This window comes from Xenopus laevis, chromosome 9_10L (genome assembly GCF_017654675.1).
Source record: "Xenopus laevis strain J_2021 chromosome 9_10L, Xenopus_laevis_v10.1, whole genome shotgun sequence".
NCBI classification, from domain to species: domain Eukaryota; kingdom Metazoa; phylum Chordata; class Amphibia; order Anura; family Pipidae; genus Xenopus; species Xenopus laevis.
This window is the reverse complement of record NC_054387.1, coordinates 59,479,193-59,485,985: the sequence shown is the minus strand read 5'-3', so window position 1 is coordinate 59,485,985 and position 6,793 is coordinate 59,479,193.

Sequence of the window (6,793 nt, the reverse complement as noted above, 5' to 3'; positions counted from 1 at the left end):
ACAGCAGGGCAAGATGGAGACAGTAGGGCAAGATGGAGACAGTAGGACAAGATGGAGACAATAGGGCAAGATAGAGACAGTAGGGCACTAGGGCAAATGGAGACAACAGGGCAAGATGGAGAAAGCAGGGCAAGGTTGAGACAGTAGGGCAAGATGGAGACAGTAGACAAGAAGATGGAAACACTTTATTTATATCAATATTGTCCCACCAGCAGCAGTTCAGATGTATAGAGTTGTGCTTTAACAAAACATAAAGGGCCTGAAAAATATGTTTATGCCGTTAACTACAAAAGACAGTCCTGGGAATACTTTTCAAATTAAAGATGAATGGGCCCATTTTTTTCTATCCCTGATCCCCCCACACCTGCTCTTGAGTTGCCTTGAAATTCTGCAGCCCAGTCCTCTTTATTATGCGATGCCAGACATAATTGCCAACATGCACTACCCCTCATTTCTGCTAGTCTCCCTCCTGTGTGACATGCACAAGCTAATTGAGAGGAGCTGATGAGAGAACTGTATGTACTGTCTGATTCAGACCTGATTCTGTCGAGTCAGTGACAGTCCGTCTCACCTATCTGCCAGCTAATAACAGCCTAGTTTGAGGGGTCACTCCATCACCCATTAGAACCATAATTAAATGATACAGGAGAGGGATCCTCTGGCCTCAGACAATGATTATCTCACCCAATGCTTAATTCTAACACTCAAATTCCCCTCGACTGTGGTACAAAATAATAATAATATTGAGTCATTGGATGGAGTATCTCTTTATTCCTCTCTCTTTATAAGGTTCACAATCCAGTGAGAAATAAATGCAGTTGTTAAATGTTATGGGGTTGGTTTTTTATTTGCAGATTAAGCATAGATATTTGTGGAATAGCAAGTATAATAGGGAGAGATAGTGCCTATATTAGCAGTGGGGATAATAGTCTCTGGGAAGGGACCGTGGCTGTGGGATAGCAGGTATAGTAGGGAGAGATGGTGCCTATAGTAGCAGTGGGATAACAGTCTCTGGGAAGGGACTGTGACTGTGGGATAGCAGGTATAGTAGGGAGAGATGGTGCCTATAGTAGCAGTGGGGATAATAGTCTCTGGAAAGGTACTGTGGCTGTGGGATAGCAGGTATAGTAGGGAGAGATGGTGCCTATATTAGCAGTGGGATAACAGTCTCTGGGAAGGGACTGTGACTGTGGGATAGCAGGTATAGTAGGGAGAGATGGTGCCCATAGTAGCAGTGGGATAATAGTCTCTGGGAAGGGACTGTGGCTGTGGGATAGCAGGTATAGTCAGGGCCGGACTGGACATTGGGGCCCCCGCATGCATGGGCCAACTGTGTGCAAAACCAGCACAACGCGAAAACGGCAGTGTGCATGCACAAGGTCAGGCCACTGTTTGTTTTTTTTGGGGAGCTCAGCAGATCAGGGGAGGGGGGTCTGGGCCGGCAGGAGCCCATGAGGGCCTAGGACCACCGTTTTTTTTCCCAGTGTCCCATCGGCCCAGTCCAACCCTGGGTATAGTAGGGAGAGATGTTGCCTATAGTAGCAGTGGGGATACTAGTCTCTGGGAAGGAACTGTGGCTGTGGGATAGCAGGTATAGTAGGGTGAGATGGTGCCTATAGTAACAGTGGGGTAGTAGTCTCTGGGAAGGAACTGTGCCTGTGGGATAGCAGGTATAGTAGGGAGAGATGGTGCCTATAGTAGCAGTGGGTATAATAGTCTCTGGGAAGGGACTGTGGCTGTGGGATAGCATAGCAGGTATAGTAGGGAGAGATGGTGCCTATAGTAGCAGTGAGGATAATAGTCTCTGGGAGGAACTGTGGCTGTGGGATAGCAGGTATAGTAGCAGTGGGATAATGGTGCCTATAGTAGCTGTAGGATAATAGTCTCTGGGAGGGGACAGTAGGATATTGACGGTGACACTTTATGCTACAAACTACAGGTGAAAGCCCTAACAAACACAATAAATGTAATAATAATACAGAGGGTCAGGTTATTCTGCTTACAAAGCAAGGATCTGGAATACAATACATTATGCAGCACAGATCACCCACATAGATTCAATCTGTAAACGAGAACACAGAACCTTGGGCTGACAAGCCCATTTATTCTCCAGTCACAGCAAATGCAGGGGTCTCACCAAACTCCATTCACAGTTTTATTTGAGTCTTGCTTCTTGCAATACAGTGTGACAGCTCCCCTGCACAACCTGCCCACACGTCTTTGGAAATCACACAAATACAACCCACCAGATATTCACTGGGGGACACTGGAATGTAGAATTGGCAGAAACACAAAGAACGCAATTAAAACATGAGCTATTTAATGAGAGGCAATAAAGAGCAGCCCAGAGGTGAGAGAAGATATAGTAATCCATAGCAACCAATCAGATCAGCTTTCAAACAGCAAACAAGGGTTACTCTCTGACTGGTTGCTATGGGTTACTAGACTGAGGAGGGTCTGGGTGATTTGCACCACTGTAGAGAAGGCCACATGCACACTCCACCTGGAGTAGCATTGAAGTTCATTGAATGAAGACTTGGCAATGAATGAGTCCTTTTCAACATTTTTAAATTATGCTGGGTCACTAGAATTAGAGGTTCACCAGTGAACCCAAGCACGAATTGAGGAATGTATTGGCAGATCAACATGGCTGCCTGGGTCCCAGTAAAGACGTGCTCAGTTGTGTGACCCCAAGAATGTACCAAGCTTGGTACTGCACATTGAAATCAAGAGTTGAATGGAGAACAACTAGGGTCTCTAGCAGGCCACAGCACAGGATCTAGGGTGAGAAGAACAGCCCTTTCTTAAAAGTTCATCTATCTCATCCCCCTCAAATCTGAATATGCAAATATAGAAGTTACTTTTTTGCTGCATCTCTTTTTTTGACTTGTCCAAATACTGCCATCTTGCCCTACTGTCTCCAACTTGCCCTACTATCTCTGCCTTGACCTACTGTCTCCATTTTGTCCTACTGGCTCCATCTTGCCCTGCTGTCTCCATCTTGTCCTCCTGCCTCCATCTGGACCTACCGTTAGTCCTACTATTTCCACCTTGTCTTATATCTCTATCTTGCCCTATGGTCTCCACCTTGCCCTACTGTCTCCATCTTATCCTGCTGTCACGATACTGCCCTGTTGGCTCCATCTTGCTCTACTGTCCCCACCTTGCCCTGCTATTGACATATTTCCCTACTTTCATCTTGTTCTGCTATTGCCATTGTGCTCTACTGTCTCCATGTTGTCCTATGGTAATCATATTGCCCTACTGTCTCCAATTTTCCCTTCTATTTCCTACTGTCTCAAACTTTCCCTTCTGTTTCCTACTGTTTACAACTTTCCCTTCTATTTCCTACTGTCTCAAACTTTCCCTACTGTTTCCACTTTATCTACTATCTCCATCTGGTCCTGTTGTCACCATTTTACCCTACTATCTCCTTCTTGTCCTGCTGTCATTATCTTGTCCTACTGTTTCTATCTTGTTCTACTGTATACAGTATGTGCAATATGTGCAAATTACTCTTAATTGTATACCCTGAGGCAGGGGTCCCCAAACTTTTTTTTTTTTTTTAAAGGTTTTATTTTGTTTTATTACATTTAAAACAAGAACATAGACACGAGAAAGAAAGAGGTATACACTGTGTCTACACACAAAACCATAGGAATATAAATATGCATTTCAGTATGAGAAGAACTTACTACAGGATCCAAATATTCCTGACTTACAAGGTGCCAAGCAACAACGTTACATAACTGACAGGTCTTTAAATGGGTGGTTAATTAGAGGGCTCAATTGCATGACTATCCAGCCAAGGGGACCATATCCTATCGAATTTCGATGGGCATCCTCGTCCTTCATAGGTAAGTCTAATCGCAGGGAGAATTTTATTAATCAAGTTGATCCATTGGGCAATTACAGGTGCTGTGCCACCCATCCAATGCATAGCTATCAACTTTTTAGCATAAAATAAGAGTAACCTAGCTAGAGGTCCCCAACCTTTTTTACATGTGAGCCACATTCAAAAATAAAAAAAGTTGGGGAGCAACACAGGTATGCAAAAAGTTCCTGGGGTGCCAAATAAGGTCTGCAATTGGCTAGTTGGTATTCCATATGTGGACTGGCAGACTACAGGAGGCTCTATTTGGCAGTACGCCTGGTTTTTATGCAACCAAAAGTTGACTCCAAGCCTGGAATTCAAAAATAAGCACCTACTTTGTTGCCACTGGGAGCAACATCCAAAAGGTTGGAAAGCAACATGTTGCTTGCGAGCTACTGGTTGGGGTTCACTGCCCTAAGGCTAGGGCCACAGGAGGCTGAAATACATAGGCTGATTTCAGCCCCTACTGCAGGCAGTAGCCTTTTTTTTTTTGCATCCGGAACAACTATTTTGGCTACCGACGTGACCAGTGAGATTTCAGTGTGAAATGCAAAGTCTCAAGTTTCTTCGCTAAAAACCGCAGAGTAAATTCACTCTGGAGCTGACACAATGGTTCTGGATGCAAACAGAAGAGGGAGGCTATGGGCTGCAGCAGGGGCTGATTTCCAGCATGCATATTTCAGCAGGCTGATTTCGGCCCAGTGTGGCCAAGGCTTAAAATGTCTCTATAAAAACATAGGGCTTAAGCCATACTTCAAGGGAACAGTGCAAAGAGCTCAATGGGACTGGTTACACATGCAGTGCCACTGAGTACCAATTAGGAAAAGATTACGGGTTTGCAGGGTTTTTTTGGCGAAAGCATCAGAAAGATGAGCAACAAATGATAGGAAACCTTCTCTTCCAGCCTCACGGTTTGTTTATGTACTTTCTGGTATATTTAACAGCATGGCAGTTAGCGGCGAAAGCCTAATTGTGCATAGTCTATTGACTGGCAGCGCAGATCATACCGCATGCCCAGCTTTTGTGGAGGAGCCACACTGAGATGATTCTGTTGAGGCATTGATCTGAGTTCTTTAGCGCTTCTAATAACATTCCAAATGAAAGCTGTACTTGACCTGAAAAAATACAATTTTATGCCGATATTTCTCTGACAGTAAAGAATACTTTCAAAAAAAGCACAAACGAGTCATCACGTGGATATGGCCTGGATTCTGCATCAGACACACAGGGGTTAAACGGAACTATTGTACACCAAAATACAGGGAAAATCAGGGTACACAGTTCACCCCCTTAGGATGTCACATGACATATCCTGCTGGCTCTTTTTATAAATCATAACACAACAGGAGGGCAATGAGAGGACATATGGGAGGCTGTGAAAAGTCAACCTCACAACAAAGGAGATTTCTGCAAAACCACAGTTGCAAGTGGAGTCAGTAACACTTAGCTGATAATATTTCCATTAGACAAATACAAAGAGAATATTTGTATTTAGCTCTTCAGATCTCGCAGCACATGATCCAGCAGCAGCACAAAGGTTAATCACAGCGAATGAGTCTTTATTGATTTGCCGATGATACTTTCCCTTCCAATGGTCTTTAAACAAAAGCAATTGCTTGACTAACACTTCACATTAAGCACCTAATGCAGACAGGTTTGTCATGGAAGCCAATTAGGCTGTTCCATTCTCTGAAGCTGTTCCAGCCTTTTACTGCAGGCGAGCGGCGTGACTCTGCCCCTTTAAGGGAGGATAAATGGAAACAAGGGATGGATGAAGTCGACTATTAGGTTCCTGTCTCTGTGAATTCATGGATGTCTATAATACAAGGGGACTGTGTCAGGGAGCTGAGGATGAATAGGCCCTGGAAGCTCTTTGTAGGCAGAGCGCCACTGCAATGAGACCATTACTTTCCTCATTAACTACATTTTTATTATCCTTGGCCTGCGATGCTGTCTTTAACAGGGCCTGGCAGAGCTGGAATTGGGACAGCTTAATGCACTAATTATTAACCTCTTCAATGTACAGACAGGGAAGCTGTAAATAACATAGTAGCACCTATAGTAGCAGTGGGGATAAGAGTGGATATCAATAGTCTCTGGGAAGACAGTGGCTGTGGGATAGCAGGTTTAGTAGGGAGAGATAGTGCCTATAGTACCAGTGGGATAATAGTCTCTGGGAAGGTATTGTGGCTGTGGGATAGTAGGTATAGTCAGGGCCGGACTGGACATTGGGGCCCCCGCATGCATGCGCCAACTATGTGCAAAACCAGCACAACGCGAAAACGGCAGTGCGTATGCACAAGGTCAGGCCACTGTTTATTTTTTTGGGGAGCTCAGCAGATCAGGGGAGGGGGGTCTGGGCCGGCAGGAGCCCATGAGGGCCTAGAACCACCGTTTTTTTTCCCGGTGTCCCGTTGGCCCAGTCCAACCCTGGGTATAGTAGGGAGAGATGGTGACTATAGTAACAGTGGGATAATAGTCTCTGGGAAGGGACTGTGGCTGTGGGATAGCAGGTATAGTAGAGAGAGATGGTGCCTATAGTAACAGTGGGATAATAGTCTCTGGGAAGGGACTGTGACATAGCAGGTATAGTAGGGAGAGATGGTGCCTATAGTAGCAGTGGGACTAATATTCTCTGGGAATGGGCTATGGATGTTGGAGGGTGCCTTTTGAAGCAGTAGGATAATAGTCTCTGGGAAGGGACTGTGGGATAGCAGGTATAGTAGGGAGAGATGTTGTCTATAGTAGCAGTGGGATAATAGTCTCTGGGAAGGGACTGTGGCTGTGGGATAGCAGGTATAGTAGGGAGAGATGGTGTCTATAGTAGCAGTGGGATAATAATCTCTGGGAAGGGACTGTGGCTGTGGGATAGTAGGTATATAGTAGGGAGAAAGGTTCATTGGGATATGCTAGCACATA